This window comes from Triturus cristatus, chromosome 4_2, assembly GCF_964204655.1.
Source record: "Triturus cristatus chromosome 4_2, aTriCri1.1, whole genome shotgun sequence".
In the NCBI taxonomy this organism is placed as follows: Eukaryota; Metazoa; Chordata; class Amphibia; order Caudata; family Salamandridae; genus Triturus; species Triturus cristatus.
In genome coordinates, this window is record NC_140586.1 from 492688818 (window position 1) to 492714572 (window position 25755).

The 25755-nt window shown below is 43.9% G+C and overlaps 1 protein-coding gene across 16 annotated transcripts in view; it reads left to right on the forward strand.

The window, feature by feature from the left end:
- The first annotated feature begins 19664 nt into the window (after positions 1–19664).
- ODF2L (outer dense fiber of sperm tails 2 like) overlaps positions 19665–25755 on the forward strand; it is a 367183-nt gene continuing 361092 nt past the window's right edge. For 4 of the 16 annotated variants that reach the window (XM_085602050.1, XM_085602061.1, XM_085602058.1 and 1 more), the window contains exon 1: positions 19689–19827. The gene's annotated coding sequence lies outside the window, so the exon portion shown is untranslated. Of the gene's footprint in view, positions 19828–19858; positions 19903–25755 lie in introns of those variants that run through there. The other 12 variants (XM_085602056.1, XM_085602064.1, XM_085602059.1 and 9 more) reach the window with 9 other exon arrangements.

Genomic DNA, 25755 nt, shown 5'->3' on the forward strand with positions numbered 1-25755 from the left:
AGGATGCATGAATTGGAGCTGACCAAGCTCAAGTTAAGTGGGCAGTTAGAATTTGAAATGCAAAGTAGAAAATTAGCCCTAGAAGAAAAAAAGCTACAGTATGAACATGAAAAGGTTTTGAGGGAGTTGGAGCTGAAGGCCCAGAGTTTAGAACTTGCTCCCTCTGGTGGCAGCACACCGTCAGTGCAGGTAGAATCAAGGGTGTACATACCAAAAGATGTAGTAAAATATTTTTTTTTAAATGATGACATAGGGCAGTGGTTCAAAGCCTATGAAGTAGCCATGTCTTCCCACCGGGTCCCTGAGAAGGATTGGGGAGCAGGGTTGTGGGGACGGTCCCTTAGTGAGGGGCGGGACACACTGCTAGACTTGCCTTCAGATGATTATAATTCTTATCCCCATATGAAGGCAGCTTTGATGACTAAGTATGGGTTGACCCCTGAGTTGTATAGGCAAGGTTCAGGGGTTGCATCAAGATTCCAAACAGTACGTATGTGGAGTATGTAACTTTTTTTTGCAGAGCACTGGATGGTTGGGTGAAGGGTAGCAAGGTTGATGGTTTTCAAGGGCTTCTTGATTTAATGGCATGGAGCACTTGTCCAGTAATTGTTTTCCTGAGCTACGCCAGCACCTGATTGATAGTAGGCTAACTAACCCTAGGAAGCTTGCTGAGGAGCCGGACCGCTGGGTCAGTACCAGGGTCCACAAGGGTCCAGTGGGAGACTCCGCTAAAGGTGGGCAGGGTCCCCAGCAGAAGAGTGGGGGGGACAAGGGTAAACAGAGGGAGTTCCCAAGGAGGCCCCAAAGTAATTCCCAAGGGAACCAAGGGAAAGGTTCTCAGCCTCCCCCACCCCAGAAACCGACCGGGGCCCCGACAGGTCCACCTGTTCAAAAGGGGCCCATAAAATGTTACACGTGTGGTAACATGGGGCATTTTGCCTCTGATTTGAAGTGTCCTTTGTATGGTAACCCAGCACCCACTGGTGCTCCGCCCCCGGCAGATGGCTAGTGTAGCCTTGGGGGAGGAGATGGCAGTCCAAGGTGGGTGGGGTCCCGCAGAGATGTCCCTTGTCTCATTAGGAGACTGTGAGATGGTCCCCCAAACCCAGCTGCCTGATAACACTAAGAAATACAGGCAGTGGGTGACCATCAATGGCCGTAGGGTGGAAGCTCTCAGAGATACAGGAGCCAGTGTGACAGCTGTCAAGTGTCACCTGGTGTCTCAAGAGCAGGTTGTCCCAGGAGCATTCTATCCAGTTGTTGCCGCTGACAACACAGAGAGTCACTGCTAGGTGGCTCAGGTTCCCTTCGAGTGGGGGGGTCTCTGGTACTCTTCAGGTAGCTGTGAGGCCCGCCATGCCTGTAGACTGTCTGTTAGGGAACGACTTGGGGAGCTCACCTTGGGCTAAGGTGGAGCGGAGTGCTCACCTGGAGATGTTGGATATGCCGGATTGGGCGTGTTCCACCACACGGTCCATGGCAGCAAGTAGAGGTGCTCAAGAGGTCCTGGAGCCTGAGAGGAAGGCCCCGGGACCGGCCTTAAAGAGAAGAAGCAGGGGGCGCGGGAAACAGGCCCCTGAAGTTCCCACGGCCCAGGAGGAAGCAGACCTTGAGGGGGATGCCCTGGAGCCTACCGGTGGTAGAGAAGTGTGGCTCAATGGTTGGAGCGGCAGACCCTGATGCAGAGGTCTGGCCCGGGACCAGGGTTCAATTCCCCGCCTCGGCGGGTCTTGGGCTCAAAATTCCACGGACCTGATAATTCTCCCCTCGGTGCCTATTCCAATCATGGAGTCCCACTCTGCAACTCTGGGCAATAGCTTGCTTAATCTCCACAACGGCCCCCACAACGCTAAAGGATGCCTGGCCTCCACCTTGGGGGTGCCCAGGAGTGGACGCCTCACAGGGAAAGCCAGGATGGGTTCCACAGCGGTATTCGTACAAGCGCCTTGAGACCCTTGCGGGTGAGTAGTGTGCTATACAAGTATCAATTTACATTTTACATTTACATAGCTGAACTGGGGGACCTGCCTGAGCTGTCCCATTGTCAGCAGGAGGGAGGCCCCTCCAGGGAGGACTTTTGTAAGGCACAGAAAGAGTGCCCTTCTCTAACGGGTATGCGGCAGCAGGCTGCAGACCAGGCCGCAGGTGATCAGTCTGGGTCACATTTCATTTACTGGGAGAATGACCTCCTATATACAGAGCCTAAGGTTGCTGAGCCTAGGTAAGCCTGTGCACTGGTGGTACCCCAGGACTTCAGAACCTTCCTACTGGGGCTGGCTCACGATGTGCCATTGGCAGGACATTTGGGGCAGGACAAGACCTTTGAAAGGCTTGTCACCCACTTTTATTGGCCTCAAATGCGCAGGAGTTCAGACACTCACTGCAGGACCTGTCAGACTTGCCAGGCAAGTGGGAAGAGTGGAAGGAAGCAGAAGGCTCCACTCCAGCCATTCCCTGTGGTCGGTACCCCATTCCAGCGAGTGGGGATTGACATTGTGGGGCCACTGGACCCCAGGACAGCCATGGGCAACAGGTTTATCCTGGTCCTGGTGGACCATGCCACCCGGTACCCGGAAGCCATCCCTCTGAGGACAGTGACGGCCCCCGTGGTGGGACGTGCACTGATGGGAATTTTCTCCAGATTGGGATTCCCTCTAGAGGTGGTGTCTGACCGGGGCACCAATTTCATATCCAAGTATATGAGATCCCTTTGGCAAGAGTGTGGTGTAACCTACAAGTTCACCACACCTTACCACCCCCAAGGAAACGGGTTGGTTGAGAGATTCGACCGTACCCTCAAGGGCATGATAATGGGTCTGGAAGAACCCATGAGGCGTAAGTGGGATGTCCTCTTGCCATACGTTCTCTTTGCGTACCGTGAGGTGCCACAGAAGTCTCTAGGGTTCAGCCCCTTTGAGCTCCTGTATGGCCACCCAGTGAGAGGACCTCTAAGTCTGGTCAAGGAAGGCTGGGAGCAATCTCCCAGGAAACCTCCCCAGAATGTATATAGCTACATGCTGGCCTTCAGGAATCAGACTAGGCGATTCAGGCAACTAGCTGAGGCAAATCTGGAAGCCAGCCAGAAGGAGATGAAGCGGTGGTACGACCAGAATGCCACTCAGGTAGAGCTTCAGCCTAGACAAAAGGTGTGGGTCTTGGCCCCCGTGGAGCCTTGTGCGCTCCAGGATAAGTGGACCGGTCCCTTTGAGGTTGTGGAGCGCAAGAGTCCAGTTACCTATTTGGTGGGCTTGCGGTCTCCAAGGAACCCCTTAAGGGTCCTTCATGTCAACCGCCTCAAGCGCCACTTGGAGAGGTCCCAAGTGGGCATGCTCTTGGCAACAGATGCTGGGATGGAAGAGGAGACCGAGCCTCTTCCTGACCTCCTGTCAGCCCAGGAGCAAGATGGGTCAGTGGATGGTGTCATCCTCTCTTCCGCCCTGACCCCTGAGCAACAGAATTATGGTCGCCAGCTGCTGGGACAATTTTCTGATCTGTTTTCCCTGGTACCCGGTGTCACTGATTGGTGCGTCCAAGATGTGGACAATGGGGATAGTACACCTGTGAGGCACAAGGCCTACAGGGTGACTGACAGGGTGAGGGCCTGCATCAAGGAGGAGGTCTCCAAGATGTTTGCACTCGGGGTAATTGAGTCCTCCAGCAGTCCTTGGGCCAGCCCAGTGGTCTTGGTCCCAAAGGCTGCAGCGCGGGGAGCCACACCCGAACTCCGGTTCTGTGTGGACTACAGAGGACTCAATTCAGTCACCAGGACTGACGCACACCCCATCCCCAGAGCTGATGAGCTCATAGATCGGCTAGGGGCTGCCAACTACCTCAGCACGTTTGATTTAACGTCTGGGTACTGGCAGAATGCCTTGACCGAGGGGGCCAAAGAGATGTCAGCATTTTCCACCCCAGATGGGCACTACCAGTTCCGGGTTATGCCCTTTGGGATGAAGAATGCCCCTGCCACCTTCCAGAGGTTGGTCAACCAGGTGTTGGTTGGATTGGACTTCTTCAGTGCAGCCTACCTGGATGACAATGCAGTGTTCAGCTCCACTTGGGAAGAACACCTGCGCCACCTCTGGGAAGTGTTGATGGTGCTGCGGAGGGCAGGCCTCACGATCAAGGGGCCCGATTCACAGAACTAACTTAAGACAAAATCCTAAACTTACTACCATTTTGGTATTCACAGAAGGCACTTACTCATTTTGGTATTCACAGAAGGCACTTACTCATTTCGGTATTCACAGAAGTTAGGAGTCCTAACTTTAGGACTCCTAAATGCCTTCTGTGAATACCGAAAGTCTTAAAATTAGGAATTTTTTTCAGTTTCGTAGTAGTATAGTTAGGACTCCTAACTTTAGGACTCCTAAATGCCTTCTGTGAATACCGAAAGTCTTAAAATAAGGATTTTTCTCAATTTAGTAGTAGTAAAGTTAGGACTCCTAACTTTAGGACTCCTAAATGCCTTCTGTGAATACCGAAAGTCTTAAAATTAGGATTTTTCTCAGTTTACTAGTAGTAAAGTTAGGAGTCCTAACTTTAGGACTCCTAAACTGAGAAAAATCCTAATTTTAAGACTTTCGGTATTCGCAGAAGGCATTTAGGAGTCCTAAACTTAGGACTCCTAACTTCTGTGAATACCGAAATGAGTAAATGTCTTCTGTGAATACCAAAATGAGTAAGTGCCTTCTGTGAATACGAAAATGGTAGTAAGTTTAGGATTTTGTCTTAAGTTAGTTCTGTGAATCGGGCCCAAGGCGAGTAAGTGCCAGATCGGGCAGGGTTCCGTGGTGTACTTGGGGCACCAGGTTGGGAGCGGCCAGGTGGCGCCCCTTCAACCCAAGATAGAAACCATCCTAAATTGGGAGTCGCCCAAAACCCAGACAGAGGTGAGAGCCTTCCTAGGTCTCACCGGGTACTACAGGAGGTTTGTCAAGAGGTATGGCAACATTGATGCCCCCTTGACAGCGCTGACTTCTAGGAAGCAGCCCAGGAAAGTGATTCGGACTGACACCTGTCAGAAAGCTTTTGAGGCCCTGAAAGCTGCTATGTGCACGGCGCCCGTGCTCTTGGCTCCCAACTTCTCCAAAGAGTTTATCGTTCAGACAGACGCTTCAGAGCATGGTGTGGGGGCTGTTCTTTCACTGATTAATGAGGAGGGCCTAGATCAACCTGCAGCCTTCCTTAGCAGGAGGTTACTTCCACGGGAACAGAGATGGAGTGCTATTGAGCGTGAGGCATTTGCTGTGGTCTAGGCGCTGAAGAAGCTAAGACCCTACCTGTTTGGGTCTCACTTCCGGGATCAGACAGACCACAGGCCCCTCAGATTGTTGATGCATATGAGGGGTAAGAACCCGAAGCTGTTGAGGTGGTCCATTTCCCTACAGGGTATGGTTTTCACGGTGGAACATCGCCCTGGTACAGATCACGCCAATGCTGGCGGTCTGTCCAGATTTTTCCGCCTTAGTGATGAGGAACTCCCTGGGGTAGGGTAGTTCTCCCCACATTTCAGCTGGAGGGGACACGTGTTAGACCTGGCACCTTGGCGTGAGTCTCCCTTCCACTTTTTGTCGCGGTGCCTCATGTGTTTTGCTGGTGTTAGCTGCTCAGAGCACTGTGCCACTGCCAACCAGTGCCACAGTGCAAGTGCTCCCTATTTAAAATGTATATGTTGGTTGGATTCCATGATTGGCTTATTTGTTTACTGTCAGACCCCAGTAAAGTGCACCAGGAGTGCCCAGGGCTTGTAAATACAAATGCTGCTGGTGGGCTTGCAGCACTGGTTGTGCCACCCACAGAAGCGGCCTAGTAAAATGTGTCTAAGGTCTGCCATTGCAGAACCTGCGTGCCGTCTGGTACTTCCCTTAAATTCATATTAGTCACCCCTATGGTAGGCCCAAGGGCAGGGTGCATTGTAAGCATAAGGTAGGACAAGCCCTGATGTGTGTGGCATGTCCTAATAGTGAATTACAGCCATTTTCGTTTTTCACTATTGCAAGGCTACCTGTTCCCATAGGCCAGAACAGGGACAACAGATTTCAACCCCCAGCTCCCCAGAGTTCTTTGGAAGTGCCGGCTGCTGTTTGGGGCCTTCTGAGGGACTGCGTGTTGCAAGGAGCTGGAAGCGCGACTCAACTAAGCCGAAGCGTGTCGCTGTCGCTGCTTCTGCCGTCGCACTTATGAACAAGGGTGTCGCCGCTGGAGTTGTCGCACTGCACCGGATTGAGAGAAGCGTCTCGCACCGAAGAGAAAGCGTGTCGCTGCTGCCTACCGTCGCACTTCTGAACAAGGGTGTCGCCACTGGAGTTGCCGCACTGCACCGCATCGAGAGAAGGGTCTCGCAACGAGGAAGAAGTGTGTCACCGTCGTTGTTGCTGCCGTCGCACTTCTGAACAAGGGTGTCGTCGCTGGAACTGTCGCATTCTACCGCATCGAGGAAAGTGCCTCGCATCCCAAGAGAAGCGCGCCGCCGTCGGAGCTGCTGCCGTAGCATTTCTGAACAAGGATGTTCCCGCTGTAGTTGTTGCATTGTGCGGAAGCTTCACGCAAACTGGGAGAAGAGTGTCGCAGCTGAAGCTGTTGCCGTCGCACTTCTGAACAAGGGTGTCGCCACTGCAGTCTACGCATCGAACCGAGAACTTCTTGCATCCCCGGAGAAGCGTGCCACATCTGGAAGATCTTCACGTCTTTATTTCTTTGCACCAGAACTTTGGCGCATTTCCATCTCTGCGACATTGCTTGTCGTGGAAGTGCAACGCATCGTAACGTACATTGACGCAAAGTGTCACATCTTAAGAACTGAACTGAACTAAGCTAAAAAACTACCATATTAAAGTAATAGTATTGTGTATTTTTGTCGTTTATGGTCTTGTGGTAAATCTATATAAAGTATACTTATTTGTTATATAAAACCTGTGTGGTGTCCAATTGTAGTGTTGTCACTGGATTACTGTATGTGGTCACAAATGCTTTACACACTGCCCTGAGATAAGCCTGTCTGTTTGTGCCAAGCTACCAAGGGAATGAGCAGGGGTTATTGTAGGGGTGTACCCCCTTACCCTGACTAGGGGCAAGGGTCCCTATTTGTCACAAGTACCTACCTGTGCCAACTAGAGACCCCCAAATCTAACAATTGTGTTAATCATTAACGCTTCTTTTGTTAAAACTAAGGGTGGGCCACAATTTCTGTTCCGCTCGCGGAAATTGCGAAATTCAACATATTCGCGTTCCGCGTGGAACGCGAAAATGTCGAAACTTCCGCGATCCGCGGCGGAACAGAAATATGCAGGGCAGGATTCATTCTGGCACGATGCTCCTGTCATTTTAAACCTCAACAGGAACCACTTACAGATTTAAATAAAGAAGGTGACCGAGTTGAAGTTAAAATTCAGTAACGCATTAATCAGCACAAAAGATTCGTGAGCACGGTGGAGGCTAGGCAGGTGTGCTTTCTCCCCATATCTACCGTCAACAATTTGCTGTAATCCTTGATGGAGGTCTGTGCATCCATGAGTTTCTCGAGCGCAATCCCCGTGTAGTTCCTGACACCAGGAGGTTCTGTCTCCTCATCTGCTGCTCTGGTCGGTCTCTGACACTTTACAAACAAGAGGCACGTGAACTGCATAGAAGCCCCGCCGTTTGGCCCCAGCCCACACACCAGCGGTGTGCAACATCTTCCCGCCCTTTCCCCACTATGATGGACAGCTCACTCGAGGGACCCTGGTGCCCATCGGCACGGTGGCAAAGTTACAGACACACATGGTCGCTGGAGACATCTCTTCGGGCCCTTTACGCAGCTGTAGTGTAGGAAAAGCACTATACATTTACCCACCGAGGTAGCACTTACTGATTAGCCAGTAGAAAGTACTCCAGTTGAGCAGAGGTATTGCACAAAACCGTGGCATCTTCTTGAATAAATAATCATGCACCAAGTTCATCCATCCCCCAAGGTCCTTCATACTATCTTTCCGACCCATGAGCCCAGTTGCCCACAATGTTTCCAAGAGGGCAAGGACTTTCTTCACATGGTCTGGGGTGCCCTGGGGCAGAGTCCTACTGGCAGGCAGTGGTCACCAAGCAGAACGTGCCACGGGGTGGACCACCCTATGGGATGTCAAGTTGCTCGGACTGGTCCCGGTTCATGAGAGAAGGAAACTGAGCCGGACGTTTGTAATGCTTGGCTTGGTGTTCGCCAAATGCAGTGCACGCGACTGACTGACCGGGTATGTAGAGGTGATTATGACAAAGACAGAAGACCACGGATGTGCCTTGGAGTGCAGGATTCGGGCGGGTGCATGGTATGGATGGAGGCGTGATATTAGGGTAACTACTGTCCTGATCCACAGTGTGTGTTAAATATGCAGGGCAGGATTCCTTCTGGCACGATGCTCCTGTCACAAAAATTAAAACTCAACAGGAAGCATGTACAGATATAAATAAAGCAGGTGCTCGAGTTGAAGGTCAAATTCGGTAACGCATTAATCAGCACAAAAGATTTGTGAGCACGGTGGAGGCTAGGCAGGTGTGCTTTCTCCCCATATCTACCGTCAACAATTTGCTGTAATCTTTGATGGAGGTCTGTGCATCCATGAGTTTCTCGAGCGCAATCCCCCTGTAGTTCCTGACACCAGGAGGTTCTGTCTCCTCATCTGCTGCGCTGGCCGGTCTCTGACACTTTATAAACAAGAGGCATGTGAACTACATAGAAGCCCCGCCGTTTGGCCGCAGCCCACACACCAGCGGTGTGCAATGACTTCCCACCCTTTCCCCACTATGATGGACAGCTCACTCGAGGGACCCCGGCGCCCATCGGCGCGGTGGCAAAAGTTACAGACACACATGGTCGCTGGAGACAACTCTTCTGGCCCTTTACGCATCTGTAGTGTAGGAAAAGCACTATACATTTACCCACCGAGGTAGCACTTACTGATTAGCCAGTAGAAAGTACTCTAGTTGAGTAGAGGTATTGCACAAAACGGTGACATCTTCTTGGATAAATATGCAGGGCAGGATTCCTTCTGTGCTCCTGTCACAAAACTTAAACCTGAACAGGAAGCACTTACAGATATAAATAAAGCAGGTGCCCGAGTTGAAGGTCAAATTCAGTAACGCATTAATCAGCACAAAATCTCCACGAGCACGTGAAATTTCGCGTTTTCGCAGAGATTTTTTGCCGTTTCGCGAAATTTTGCAAAAGGCAATTTCGCAAATTCCGCCCACCCTTAGTTAAAACCAGTATGGTTTGGAATTTGCAATGAGATCAGGATGGTGAGACCCTCATGTCATCTATGGTAACCAATCACAGTGAGAGTTTCTCTGAATCTGAAACAATTATTAGGGTAGTCTGCCAAGAATGAAAGTATAAATAATGACCCCATAGGGGACGTGTCAGCCTTAGGCCTTAAGCCTTAGCTTTAAGAGAGAGGAGAGGCAGTAGATGAGGCTAGGCATCATATGGGTTAGGTACGTGAAACGTCGCGGGTGCAGCCTGGGTGGAGATTTGCGTCCGAGGAGAGACAGAGGAAGGTGGGGGGGCCTTTTGCTCATATTTTTTCAGAGAGTCCTTCCACGTCATATTTTTGGCAAGTCAGATCACATTCCTCTCTGTTGTGAAAAGGAGGGGCCTTTTTAGGAGCAGCGCCTCTTTGTGAAGCACAGAGATGCAGACTTGAACAGACCAGGGCAGAGAAATGCAGCTGATAGAAGGTTGGAATTTAGATGCTAAAACTTTAAGTTTATGCTTTGACTAATTAATTAGTTTTGAAAAGGTTTATTTGTCCTATGCATTTATTTCTCTTTATGGGAGATTTTTGCCATTTATTAATTATTGATTAGCCTTGCAAGACTCACTCTTTTTTTCAGAAACTCTTTAAGAGTTTTGACTGACATTTTGCGCCACATTTTCTTTTCTACCTGTGATGCTTATATGCAGACTGTAATATGTTCTGTCTTAATGCTATTTTTCCTAATTTCCAAATGCTGTAACCTGATTGATATTTGACTAATGAATAAAGGGTCAGAAAAACTTCACTTTTAACTAAGAAAATAAAACCCTTTAAAAATACTCACAACTCTCTTTATTGGCTTAAATACATTTTTGATTTTTCATGTTTATGTAAAGTTTCCTGAAGGCAATATACAGTGGCAAGGGTCCAGTACGTTTACAGCGGTAAATTAGAGGTAAAGGAGGCTTTGCATTGAGAAATTGCCGTGAAATTACCGCTGCATCAGTTTCTGGTAGCAAGAGGATGGTCATTATTGATTAGTTTGGTGATTAAGGATTATTAATATCACCATCAACTATTGAACTAATGGATCATTGACCTTGGGAGGGAAGTAAAATAATTGTCCAAGTTAGATAAATGTCCGAGTCCTGATTCCTGATTCCAATGCTCAGAACCTGAAGACTAGCAAAGCAGTACTGGAAGGTGATGCAAGAAGGCTATTGCTGGAGTGGTGTGAGTATCAATAGGGTTGTGAATTGTTGTTAATATGCTAGGATGTATTTTTGAAGTGTTGAAAATAGTAAGAGTGTTGACTGTTGATGAAAAGTTTGCTCATTTTTAATTGATGGTTTATTTGATTATATTGGTAATTTCATAGGACAGGATTTATTGGTTATTGATTACATGTTTTAACTCTTCTTGTTAAGTAAGTTAGTGTCTTGTTCTATGTTATCTGGAAAAACAGGTATGTACACCTGTGAAATCCCGGGAAGGAATAGCGGGTGGTAACTGGAAGCCACAGTGCAGTGAGGTTACTCGTCTGTTGGAATAATACTGAGAAGCTAGTTAGGGCTGGCAGTGTTAAATTAGGGACTATTTTCTGTGTAAAAGTGAGAGTGATTGATAGCAAAGAGTTTGCTGGTGAAACTTTGGTGTTATATCACCTAGAAAGGGTAACACCAAAGGAGTAGCAGGTTCTTCTGACATTGAGTGAAGGGTAAGCGGAAGGGATTTACTCGCAGTGTTTGAAGAGTAAACGGAAGTTCTTACTTTATGAAGGGTAAGCGGAATGTGTTACTCACAGTGAAAAGAAATCTATCCTTTGTTTAGTGGAACAGAGTAGCAAATGTTTTTATGTTGTTATTAACAGAATTTTGATTAAGAAAACTCAGAAAAATATTTCAGTAAGATTTTGTGGAGGGTCAGTGGTAGGAGTAAAACTGACTGAAATTGAAACTGACAGCATTGAAGAAAAGAAATTGCATTGAACTATTGCAGAAATGAAAATGTTTGAAGGTTTAAAGAAACTATTGGGAGGTAAAGTGAAAAATGTGTTTTTAATTGGTGATACTCCTGAAGGAACACCTGTGCATTTTATGTCTACCAATTTGGGACAAAATTCATGTATGTGGGTTCACCAATGGTGCAAGATTACTGAAAAAGAGGGTCCTTTGAGGTTTCCACAAGATGGTACTTTTGAATTGCGAGTTATTGACAAATTAAGGAAAGTGTTATGTGAAATAAAGACACCATCTAGAGCTGCACAATTTGAGGCCTTAAGTATGTGGGATAAGACAGCAAGAGACAAAGTAAGTAAGGATAAAAAGGTAAAGCACCAGATGCAGGAGAAGGGAATTAATGATGATAAAAAGCTACAAATAAATAATGATTCAGGGGATGAAATTATGCATGCATTGTTAACTGAGTGTCTGCCACTTTATGTGGTTCCCATTACAAATACTGAAAATATTGTACCAGAAAGTGCTACAGTGGCTACTGCTTCTGTTGAACAGAGAGAAACAGATTGTGCAGACATTTCAGATTGACCCCCTATCTGTTGATTCAGCACTGACAGTGACATCTCCAGGTGTTACTGCTTCAAATATGACTGGTTCAGTCCAAGAATTACAAACTGCAGATGCACAGGCAATGTCTAGAAAAATGATGACTATCCCAACTAATATGGTCCCTACTCAAAAAGTTCTAGAAGCTGCAGAAGGAGTAATTATGTCAGGGTTTATTTCCGAAACTCAGCATTTACAGATTATTGAACAGAAACTACCACAGTCCAAAGGTGGGGGCAAAAATGTGTTTTATAACACCCACAGTGCAGGATAAAATGAATATATTTGGAGATGGGATTTTTCAAACCTGCTTTAAGGAAGCAGCAGAGATTAAAAAGATAGAGAGCATGGGGGAACAAATTAACCCAGACCCTGAAAAAGAGAGACAGCTTAATGTTTTAAATTTAACATTTGAACATGTACAAATTAACAGTCCCTGCTGTTTAAATCATGAAAATGTGAACCAGTGTCAGGAGAAAGAATTAATTTCCCTGAGTAACTGAAACAGCTACATGGGCAGTAACTACACATGATATACTGACTGATTTGGCTCAAACATATGAAATTGATGTTTCAGGAAGTTTTCCATTTCAGAAAAGTTATAGGGTACATGTGAATGATGAGGCAAATGAGACAATGAGTTCTCCAGGAATGCAATTGCACATTGCTGAAATGAAATATATTTTTTAATGCAATGGGTTTGAGAAATTAGGAGACAAGTGGGCAAGAAAACATGAGAAGAAAAAGAAATCACCAGACCTAGCAAGGAAACTCGATAAGAAAAAGAAACCACAAGATCTAGTTGAAGAATTAATAAGCAGAATGAGGGAGAAGCTTTTACTTACTCATTAAGAGAAAAGGTGGGAGATGTGCATGTGCCACAGAACAAAGGTGAACTTGCAGCATTTCTGAACACATTCCCACAATTGAGAGACAAACTTATGCTGTGGTACCCACAAATTGATGGATTTGTTGAAACTTTAAAGGAGTTATGCATTAATTTGGAAATGTTCTTTGACATTGCCATGCAGACTGAATTGTGGTTTGAATCTAAAGTTGTTGTGCAAAGGCCAGGTGAGGAGACAATGAAAAGGGTTTGCATGAATCCACCATCATTTTCTGTTGTTTTGGAGAAAAACCTAGCAGTGATTACTTTCCTGAAGGGCAGAGTGCCAGCAAAGGATGTTGATTGGGTACAGATTAAAAGAACACAGGATGGAAGTAAAGGTGTTTTGCTTTGTGCAAATTCGGGTATGGATGTTGCACTGCTGGAAAAAGTGTTCCTTTGCCATCTTTACAACAGATGTGAGCATTGGAAGAAGAAATTTAAATTTAAACATGATGCAGCAATTGGAAATGTGCAAATACAGAGAGAAATGCAGGTGCAAGGTGTGTCAGCCAAGCAAATGCAAATGTCAGTTCAGAACCAGGTACCAATGGCAGGTGGTTTTCAAGCCCAAATGGTCCCACAAAATATGCAAAATGCTAAAAGTAATTTAAATAAGTTGTCCAGAGCAAATGTGAATTATTTCCAGAAACAAAATCAGAACCCAGTTCAACAGGTTACTGTATTTGAAAATGAGAGCTTTAACCCTAACAATTCTGAATTTACCAAGTCCATTGTGAAAGCAGTGGAAGGTCCAGACTTAGTAAGAGTTTTAAACAAAGAAATTATAAACCCAGTTTTAGAAGAATTTGCACCAAAAATAGGCCCATTTGAGGAAAGTTACCAATTTGTTGTTTGTGACTCAGGCCTGACAGGAAAACAATTGTTTTGCTATTCAAACATCACAGATTACTGTACACCAGACAATGTTAATTTTCAGATTCCTGATGAGGATGTACATTTTAAAATGGTCCAACAAGAGACAGCTGTAGCATTGTTTTCAGAAAAGACAGTTGAAAAGTTAGCTTCTGATTTGAAAGAAATAATAAACACAGAAGTTAGGGAGTTCACAGAGAAAGATGTCAGATTAATAAAATGTGCAGAGCATGTTTTATTCAAATTAGAATCAGATTACATGTATTCAAGAACAGCATCAGTTGCAGAAATTTTACTCATAATTGGAGATAAACTGAGTAAAGTATTTTTGATGGAATTGATTGGGAGTTTATGTAACTTTCTGATCACAGGTTCACAGAAACTCAATGAAAAGAACAGATTAGTGCAGGAGATTAATAGCATAACTTTTCCATGTTGTCCTGTGGTACCGAATCCAGCCAATATATTTTTTCACATTACATGTGCTGAAGAATGGCTTACTGTAATTGATTTTTGCCATGTTCATGTCACAGTGCCATTGCATGAGAATAGTCAGGAGTACTGTCAAAAAGAAAATGAATGTCTGGGACACATAATTGGAAAGGGAGGTAGAAAGGTGTCACCAGAGAGAGTGGAAATAATTCTCCAGATGAATCAACCTCAAATTCAGAAAGAAGTCATGTTATTGGGAATGGTTAGCTGCTGTAGAGAGTGGTTACTAAACCTTTCCCTAGTGGCTAAGCCTTTGGTGAGGCTGACACACAAGGATGTGTCTGATCTGCTTCCATTGGACAACAATTGCACAAAAGCATTCCTAGAATTGAAAGAGAAAAAGTGTTGCGCCCCGGCACTAGGAATGAAAGTTTATGTAAAAGAAAATACACCAATTTGCAGTGAGAGGGAGGGCTGCGTTCTCTCAGTGCCTGTTCAAAAACATGAATGTGTTCAAAGGTCTGTGATGTATTTCCCAATGGCCTTTGACCCCAACATCAATGAAACTGAATATGAGTGTCTAGATGTCATGAAAATATGCATAAAGCCAATATCAGACTTTAAGGATGAACGTCTGATTCAGCCCAACCATTTTGTAGATGGCCCATATTTGAAAGGTGACGATGACACATTAAGAGCAGCACATGCTGTGCTTCCTATACATTATGTTGTCAAGGCTTCATGGCTTTCAGTAGTTACCTCAGCCCAAAATGCGAAATTGATTGCCCTTACCATAACATGCTGTATAACTGCTCAAATGGGAGTCACTGTTGTCATGGGAGAGAGAAATGCTAATTCAGTGGCACAAAATTGTGTTCTGTTAGCATATACATTCAATGGAATCTTCACAGGTGAATTAAAAGAGGCTCAAGAAAATGTTTTAGAAGCAGAACAACAGGGTTGTATCAGAATTGTTTTAGAGAAAAATGACAACTGTATAGTGGCAAATGTGTTACTGCAAAAACTGATGCCCAGGTATAGATTGCCAGTTCCTCTAAAATCAGATCATAATGAGGTCTCAAGGATTGTAGCTATCTACCTGAAATTTCAAGCATAATAAAGCAACACAAAGACAGTACAGAGTTACACTTTGCAAAAGACTGTGTTTCAGCATCACCAAAGTGGCTTGAGTATTTACATGCAAATGCACTTGTGAAAAACACTGATGAAAACACTAGCCATTGCTGTGTAGGTCTGGTTGATGTAGAGCGTGAAGTTTCTCACCAGATTGCAGCTGCTACACAAGATCTGCATAATGGCTGGTGCAACGACTTTGATCTGAGAGATGCTGTGGTGAAACATCTGAATCTGATCAAAGTGAAAATAAAAGGGAAAAGCTTGGGTTGAAAAAGTGCAAAGAATTGATGGTGCTCTGTCAGAGTCTCTCAGCACCTAAGTGTTCAAATTTGCATGGGAAAAGTATAGAATGCCACACTGTATGAGCCATACTGAAGGCCATCTGATGACAAAGAGCAAACGAATGCTGAAACTGTCCTGTTGAATTCTCCTTTTATTATTTTAGTTACTTATTTTAGAGAAGACTAACAGTTGCAAGAAGCTACTTACAGAACTCTGCACTAAACATTTGAGCTTGGCTATATATGATCTGATTACAGACAAGATTTGTGTTTGCCTTAGAAATAGAAGTAAATTGTTATATGCTTAGCTTTTGCAATAAAAATGTAACCTGTGAAATTAAATAAGTGTGATGATTTACAAATCATTTGTGGTATCTTGATTTGATATCATCAAAAGGGAGGATTGATAGAGCTAGATTTCATGAAGATTAGGCATTGCTTTATGCTTGTGCTTCAGACAGACTGCATTTAAAATGACGCAGATTTTGGTGCAAGTGGAAAACACACGGCACATGAAACATGAAATGAGACCTAGACAAATGCTTATTAAAAGTGGCACTTTTGGTGCAAAGCAAATTGAAAGACATCAAATGAGGCCTGGTCAATGCTTTCAGTCTGAAATGCTTGTGCTGAATTAACATGTATTTTTGCAGTGTAGAGAAAACTCGTTGCATATTTTAACAATGCATATTCAGTGCATAACACATCTTTTTATTATGTGTATTAAATTAACCATGCACCATCACTACACGTGGGGCTAAAGCATTTTGCATGAAAAGCTATCTAAAACATTAGTGCATGTTGCTATGAGTATGTATTAACTGTGTGCGCTTTGAAAATTTGCACTGGTGCATGTTTTATGCTATGTTGTACATTGAACATTATTGCATATTGTGCACAAATAATAGAAAAGCTGCTTTAAACTAATAGCTTTTGCTAGGAAATATAAATACACGGTATAAGTATGGGGGAGGTAAACAGAATGGGTTCTATTTCGTAAATTAATACTATTTTTGTGTTTGTTTTATTTTTGGGCCTAAAATAAAATGGCTGCCTGTGAATCCAGCAAGGCTGAGAATGGTGCTGAGCGCATGCGCAGATTATACCAGCTTGCCTCGAGTGAAGAAAGGCCACTGTGAACTGTAAATTCTTGCTATTCTGCCAATGTACCAGTGTTTGTGGAATGTGGTTATCCTGCGTGCGATGTCACAGGAAGGAGGAAACTGAAAACATTTTTTCCTATTAAATGTTGCTGAAATATATGATTGTATTAATCATTAATGCTTCTTTTGTTAAAACCAGCATGGTTTGGAATTTGCAATGAGAACAGGATGGTGAGACCCTCACATCATCTATGGTAACCAATCACAATGCGAGTTTCTCTGAATCTGAAACAATTATTAGTGTAGTCTGCCAAGAATTAAAATATAAATAATGACCCCATAGGGGGCATGTCAGCCTTAGGCCTTAAGCCTTAGCTTTAGGAGAGAGGAGAGGCAGCAGATGAGGCCAGGCATCATATGGGTTAGATACGTCAAACGTCGCGGTGCAGCCTGGGTGGAGATTTGCATCCGAGGAGAGACAGAGGAAGGTTGGGGGGGTCCTTTTGCTCATATTTTTTCAGAGAGTCCTTGCACGCCATATTTTTGGAAAGTCAGATCACATTTCTCTGCGGTCTGTAATGGAGGGGCATTTTTAGGAGCAGCGCCTCTTTGTGAAGCACAGAGATGCAGACTTGAACAGACCAGGGCAGAGAAATGCAGCTGATAGAATGTTGGGATTTAGATGCTAAAACTTTAAGTTTATGCTTTGACTAATTAATTCGTTTTGAAAAGATGTATTTGTCCTATTCATTCATTTCTCTTTATGGGAGATTTTTGCCATTTATTAATTATTGATTAGCCTTGCAAGACTCACTCTTTTTTTCAGAAACTCTTTAAGAGTTTTGACTGACATTTTGCACCACATTTTCTTCTCTACATGTGATGCTTATATGCAGACTGTAATATGATCTATATTAATGGTATTTTTCCTAATTTTCAAATTCTGTAACCTGATTGATATTTGACTAATGAATAAAGGGTCAGAAAAACTTCTCTTTTAACTAAGAAAATAAAACCCTTTAAAGATACTCACAACTCTCTTTATTGGCTTAAATATTAAATGCATTTTTGATTTTTCATGTTTATGTAAAGTCTCCTGAAGGTAATATACAGTGGCAAGGGTTCAGTACCTTTACAGCGGTCAATTAACGGAAAATGAGGCTTTGCATTGAGAAATTACCATGAGATTACCGCTGCATCCCAATGGGCCAGATTCAAAAAGGTAAATTTGGTTGTGAACATACGTTTACGACAAAAAGTATCTTACTGACGCCTGCCAGGAGTTCACAAAGGGATTCCTGGCAGTTCTGATCACAACTGTGTAACATAAATATACATATTCATCCACTATGTTTTCACTCCTTCGCATTTTCTCTCACTGATGTACTCTTTCTGTCGTTGCTGCAGTTATTCAGTGGTTCCAGCATCCAATCGCTCATGGTGACACTAGCTCCCTGCTACACACATTCACTCTTGTACAGTCACTTATCCATTCATTCAAGTACTTATTTACTGCTGCACTCACTTACTCCTGCTCACTACTACATGCATGCGCTCATTCACTGCTGCATGCACAAACATTCTCTCACTGTTGCAATAGCTTACTGACATGCTCACTTTATGCTGCACTCATTCACTTCCATTCGCCCACTTTTTTATTCCTGTACTTGCCCGTTTCACTTCTGCTCTCATTCACTCCCACCCGGGCACACATTCACTCCAGCATACCTATTAATTGCTGTATGCATCCTCTACACTCACACCATTCACCGGTCATTCCCTGCCACAGTCTTTCACCCTGTGCACTCATGCATTCCCTGCTGCACTCATTAATGTCTGTACACTCATTAATTCCAGCATCTATTCACTCATGCAGACTAGCACATTTGTCCCGGTACTTACTTAGTGTTAAATTCACTTCAGCATAGCTCTTGAGAGCGCCTCATGTCCTGTCGCCCTGGGTGCAGCTTGACACTGCTTTTCCAATTCCTGCCTGCCTACAAAAACTTCTTCCATTTCACTAAACCAAAAGGTGCCCCTGCCCCCGCCATGCCCTTCCTAGGCAGAAGGAAACATTTATTTTACAGCTGCCAAACAGACCTAGCGAGGAGCACACATCTGCACCAAGGCTCTGACTTTCCTCCTCGCTGCTCCATTTTCAAGGCTTTCTTTTTTTCCACTACTTTCTTTTCTCCCTCCTCCTTCTCACCCTTCAAGCACTCTGTTCTTTCCTCGTTAATTTCTCCTTCCTTCTTCATTTCTTTCTCATTTTATACTTTCTCCCTCTTTCTTTATCTTTCCTTAATTACTTCTTCAGTCATGTCTCCGATTTATGTCCTTCTTTCGCTTCATTTTCACTCATTTCTAATATTTTTCTACTTTCAGTTGCCATTCCATCCTTTTCCCTCTTATTTCTAAATTTTTCTACTAAACAGGCAGACACAAATGAAGTTATCTTGCAGGCACGGCGCACAATTTGAATAGTGCAGCAGGTGCAGTGGCACCGGGCCCAAATTTGTCAGAAATCCTCTAAACACATAATATTGCTATTACATGAATTAATTCTACAATTTCCCTCTCATTTCATTTTTCAAAATGTTGCTATCACTTACCCGCACTGTACCACAAGTAACACATAGTTGCCAACTGTCCAATTTTTGCAGGGACAGTCCAGGCAAGTTGGAGACTGTCCGGGGTAATATTGTTGCAGAAACTGTTCCTCTTTATTACACCCAGGTATGCAAACAAGAACTTTCTAACTGCAGCATCACTGTGATACAAAGTGTCCCGGGAATATTTTTCAAATGTTGGCAACTATGGTAACAGCACAATACATTGCCTTTTTTGCACATAAACAAGTCATACGTTTAATACGTTAACAGACTTACATTGTACAACTCAGCAAGATTCAACGTACAACAAAAAACAACTTATTTTATTATTAAGCACATAGGCAAAACCTAATGCATTTACCAATGCTTGTTAATATACTTCGACCGCTGCATTTAATGAATCTGACTGCTTCCAAATCGTTAGGCAACGATATAGATTTAATATTCTTTTTTCTTCCTTATGCGTAATCCCGGGAGGCGTGGCTTGTTTAAGTGGTTTTTTTGTTGCGAGTTGCTCTCGTATTGGGCTACTTTCCAAGGGAAGTTGTGCGTGTTTTGAATTTCATAGGAGCAGCGCTGTAAATGGTTGTTTCGGATTTTGCTCCTAGCAACGCTGCACAGCCCTAACGATGCTGACTGCCTCCTCGAGCTTCCGCCACATGACCCCGGAAAACTTGGGTTATACTTAAAATCAGGTCGGTAGTGCCAGGTGAGTATTCCTCGTTCTGACTGTTCTTTTGCTCCGCTGTAGCCATCCACCAAAAGGTATCGGGTTTATACTCTGGTCAGTAACACTTTATTACCTATCTTCCCCTGTATGTATCTTGCTCCTCCCTGCTGCAACTGCCACCGTCGACAGTCGGGGTGTCTACAGTTCACGAAATGCCCCTGTCGGTACTGTTCTGGCCCCGTGCGGGATTGGCATATGGGCTTGTGATTAAAGTCCTTTTAGATTGAATGACAGGTTAGGTTACTAGGTGTTAACGTGCTGGCTGCTTTGGGCAAACTACACACTTTCGAAAGTAAAAATGATATATACTGCTTTAACCTACCCAAATATGAGTTCATTGGGCGGTTTTGAATTAGCGAAATTTGGGAGTGTAGCCACAGTCCGCTACTAGGTTAGGATAGCTGCCAATTGTTCATATTTATTATCCTTTACAGTGCGCTTATATATTCTGTATTACAACGTGATTATGTGTGACATTTCAGTGCTTTGCGTGTGACAATAGGAGTGACACGATATCAAGAAACACGATATATTTAAGCCAATGTAATCGGGTTATGCTAAAAACACTGATCACTGAGTGGGGCGATACGCTTGCCATGGGGTTTACCTTTGAATTCGTAAGCTGTCAGAGCAGCCTTCTTTGTGTCAAATAACGTTGACCTGCTACGAACGGACACCTGGTGAAGAGTTATGTGAACATTGAGCTAAGTTGGAAACCCTTGCACGTAGCAGGTTATTATTTCGTGTGTGGAAGCTTTGCGGTGTCCTAATCCATTGTTTGTTGTTTTCCATATGACATGAGGTGCGATAGATAATGCATTTGTCCGTGCGCTTGGGATGCGTGGATGCGGACTTTTTAGGTAGCTCATGAAAGCTCTAGCAATTTGTGTATCTTGCTTTGATGATTATGCAGCGGAAAAAACTAAAGGCAATTATTTTTGATACAAAGCATGATAGAGGACATGAGTAGTTTTTTCGCTGAGATTTGTGACCATGCTATGTTTTATGATTACAGATCAATTTATGCAAATTAAAGTACCCATGGCAGAAAGCAGGGTTTTAAGTGGTATGAAAACACTGTGTGTGTCGGGGGGGAGGGGGGGGGGGCTCAAGGGGGCATGCCCTGTGTAATAATGGGCATGGCTTAAAACACATGGGTAAAAATCGGTGCCACTGCTTAGCATAGTGTGCCGCCCGACTGGTATTTTTCTGGGTTGTATGACGTCACAACGCATTCCGTTGCAACGCATGCCTTTACAACGTATGCGTTACAACGCGAATACCATTGCTACGCATAACCTTTACCACGAAAATGAAAGACATAAAATGAGGCCTGGTCAATGCTTTCAGTCTGAAATGCTTGTGCTGAATGAACATGTGTTTTTGCAGTGTAGAGAAAACTCGTTGCATATTTTAACAATGCATATTCATTGCATAACACATCTTTTTATTATGTGTATTAAAGGAACCATGCACCATCACTACACATCGGGCTAAAGCATTTTGCATGAAAAGTTATCTGAAACATTAGAGCATGTTGCTATGAGTATGTATTAACTGTATGCGCTTTGAAAATGTGCACTGGTGCATGTTTTATGCTATGTTGTACATTGAACATTATTGCATGTTGTGCACAAATAATAGAAAAGCTGCTTTAAACTAATAGCTATTGCTAGGAAATATAAATACACGGTATTAGTATGGGGGAGGTAAACAGAATGGGTTCTATTTCGTAAATTAATACTATTTTTGTGTTTGTTTTATTTTTGGGCCTAAGATAAAATGGCTGCCTGTGAATCCAGCAAGGCTGAGAATGGTTGCAACGCATGCATTTACAACGTATGCGTTACAACGCGAATGCCATTGCTACGCATAACCTTTACCACGAAAATGTCTTTACCACGCATACCTTTACGTTGTAAAACCATGCATGGTAATGGCATTTTCTTGGTATAGGTGTTCTCTGATCCCTGCCCTAATTCCTTTCACTGCTCCTCTGTGCCCTTCCCCCTCTTTTTTTTATATATTAGCCCTTCCCTGTACCCTTGTGCGACCCTCTGCCCCAACCCACAAACCCTTCTATTAAATATCCCCTGCGCTACATCACTCCCTCATTCCTTTATTTCTTTTGAATTTAATCCCCCTTACCTCTCCACGTCCTCTTTTCTTCAGGCTCTTCGGTGGTGCGTCGTACAGAGGAAGCGGAAGTGTCTTTCCGTTTCCTCCAACGACACCGATTGCCTGCAGAAACAGGTGCGTTTTGTATTTTTGGGGGGGAGGGGGAGACCCCCCCCCCCCAGCCCCCTTTTTTGTACGTATAACCTTTATAACACATTCCTTTACTACGTATCTCGTAGTAAAGGAATGCGTGGTAAAGGCTATACGTGGTAACCACGCATGCGTTGTAATGCATGCGTGGTTGAGGTAAAGCGTGGAAACGGCCGCGTTGTAGTGGCCGTTTCCCATTTTTCTGCTTATATCATTACATCCAAACAAACCAGGGCTATTAGCTTTGCAAATTGCATTAGATAAAAAAACAACACCTACGGCTTCGTTGTATAATATATTGAAAATGCTTCAGTTCTGAAATGATGAGACAGTGAAAGTACTAAAACAAGTCTCTTTAAAGTGACATCAAAGACAGCGAAGGGTGGTACTGCTGCTGAGTTAAAGATTTTCTTTCCATCACTGAGGGTAAGGTCAAAAATGGAGAGCTCGACAGGGACCCGTCTCAGCACCTGCTTTTAAGAACTGCTAATGCTGAGGACCGGCAGGACCTGGCCCACTTAAAGCCCTGGCAGTAAATTATCTAGGTTTAGTGAAATGCAATGAAAGCCACAATTGTCTGTTTTTTAGCAGGTTTTAGTCAATCGATGGTTGCAGGTTCGCCCACTCTTAACCTACCTGCAATTTAGTAGGCACCTTTTCCAGAAAAATATATGAAAACAAGCCGACAGTGACTGTGAAGGGTTTTACTTCAACACCTTTTCAGTGTGAGAACTCGGCCTCTGCCCCTGGAAGCAGGGTCTAAGAACCTCACTTGCTCCAAGAGGACAGCTTTGGTGGGAATTAACCCCTCTCATAGGATACAGCACCAGTGCGACTTAGTCTCACATGACACCGCCTCTGTATGGCTCAGACGCTCAAACAGAACACTGCTTATAAAGGGCTTGACTCACTGAAATACCACCTCACTATTTCTGGGACAGATCTTCACAGCAGGCTGTGCTAGTCTCTGACAATCGGGCAGTTTCATCTGCCACAGCAGCGCTGTCCAATGGGAGAATGCAGTGGGCTCCCTGCTGATAGATCCCATCCAAGACTCTGCTTCTGAAGAGTAGACCCTAGGTGATTCAGCTGCAGTAAGTGATTGGTTTGTGGTGTTCACGACCAAATGTTTGGGTGTTCTTACTGCTCGCTGTTCCCTGCTGAGGTGAACTCAGAGACTGGGGACAGAGCACAGCGACATCTAATCATGCTTCTGGATAGATCCATGTTTTAGGCAGTCATTACCAATGTGCAATGACAGATGGCTGGTTTGAGGAATTGGGTTGGTGCTTGAGAAGGGCTCAACCCCCGCCCCCAACAGCCACAATCCTTGTCAGGGTGAACCACAAACAGTGACTAAATGAACCTGTGCTTAATCTTCCGGTAGCTTGGCACAAACGAAGTCTGGCCTAAATTAGAGGCAATGCGTTAAGTATTTGTGCAGTACACAACCTGTAATAAAGTGAAGACACAACACAAGAGAAGTCCTAAACCAATTAAAAACAAAAGAGTAATTTGTAATCAAACGATACCAGACCAACAACAATTTAACCAGTAGAACCAGAGATATTCAGTTGTTAGAAATGGGGTCTCTAGTTGGCAGAGGTATGTACCCTGTCCAGGTAGAGACCCCCACTCTAGTCAGGGTAAGTCAGATACACTCCCTAAATTAACCTGTGCTCGCCCTCTGATAGCCTGGCACAGAGCAGGCAGGCTTAGTTTAGGAGGCAATGTTTAACGTCTTTGTGCAACACTTGTTACAGTAAAACAGTGAAAATACCACACAAATATAATCCACATTTAGTTAGAACAAGCATTTGCAATGCAATAGGTCTCTCATTTGACAGAGTTAATGCTATTGGCGTTGTAAATAACAATGTCTTTTGTTTATGTGTTTTGGTTTAAAGTGTACGCTCCCAAAATCTAGGCTAATGTAGTAGTCTGAACAAGCAAGTCGTCACAACTTCATTGCTGTCTTTACTGATGCTGCTTTCACATTTCAGTACATAAGTGTGTACGTTTAGAATTGTTTTCTGTTAAGCACAATGTGGTATAAGGTCCATCCAACCAAGTGTGTTTTTCTCTGGGAGGCAGAAAGGACAACGTTACTAAATCGGCTTTCCTGCACTTCCATGAAAGACAAAATATATAATTGCTGTTGGACAACATTTTGAATTGGAACTGGTAAAAGTTTATAGCTTCATTTCTTTAAAAAACATTAATTTTTATAGCACAGAAATAGCGGTTCTAGCAACTATGTGAAAGCGTCAAAATCATTAGACAGTTTCACATCAATAGCAAACATTTCCAGTAATCTCATAATGTAATGCATAATTTCACAGTTTTGTCACAGTTGGTCGACCCTGTCATTGAATGTTGACCTATAACATCCATATAATTGCCATGGGAATGAACGATTAACCAAGCTATGCAACACATCAATAAACCTGATAACAAGTAAACCTAAGTGTTAATTTAAATGAGCAGTGACGAAAGAGCAATGGGTGTCACACATGGATATATTGGACTGGACTAAGTGAATGGTAGTCTGGAAGTTACTTTGTTACTTGTTTATTCCTCATTCACTGGTAAACGTAATTTGTTCTCGTTAAAAGAATATACTTGATAACGACTGCTAATAAAGACCCGCTTAAACCTCACCTCGGGTGCTGACAGTCAACCATTTCAATCTTACCCCACATCACGCCAAAGAGTATTCGAGCTGGTCCCAACCTAACTCCGGTGACCTGGAAGCTCTGAACATGTCCTGCACTACTGGGACGTCAGGTGACTATCTTGGAGTAGAGTCATCCAAGCACACAGAAAGTGCACTAGTTAAGTTTACAATCTGAATAGATCGCAAAATACCAGTAATAAAAGTATTTACCAAGCAACTCCGCCCCTACATCTAAGAACCACCTAAAGAATTGTAGGGTACTAAACAACGACGAAATATGAGCAAGCTGTGGCAGGCTGTCATTTTTGATATTTAATACATAACAAATGATTTACCTGCGAAGACAACAATGCAACTCCCTGGTGCCATGCTTCCCACATCCAGTTTAAGCGATTCGGGGCAGGAAGCAGGCAGACAGCAGACTCTACACACTAGAACTTGCCAGGCATGAATTGGGACTCTTTAGGCCACGCCCTCGCCCTTGGAACAACCGGGAAGCTCTTGTGCAGGTTCTTAGGTTGACTGATAAAAAGTGGTATTAACGTCTAAATTCTTATGTTTATGTGCATTGGTTACATTTAGTCATTATTTCAGAGCAAACGTTTCCATTATCCTTTCCGTTACAGTTTGTGAAACCGTGTGACACAAACCATAATTTTAAAACTACATGACTTGGACATATGAGGAACGTTTGAGGAAACTATCTTGCATGCATCCAATAAGTCGAAAACCTTATTCAGCATAGTAAACAACATGTTTAATCCTGACTGTGCAAAGAATTAAGATTCCGGCCTCACAAGAGCTGTGCGATGGTTTGGCAGTGTTTTTTGAAGGAAAAATGAATACAATTTTAACTGGCCTAAATACCCCTTGCGAAGGAGAGAAGGATAGTAAAGCTGATACACTTGTACTACTCAGTAGCAGTACTCTCTATGAAGAAAATGCAAGAGAAATTACGCCAA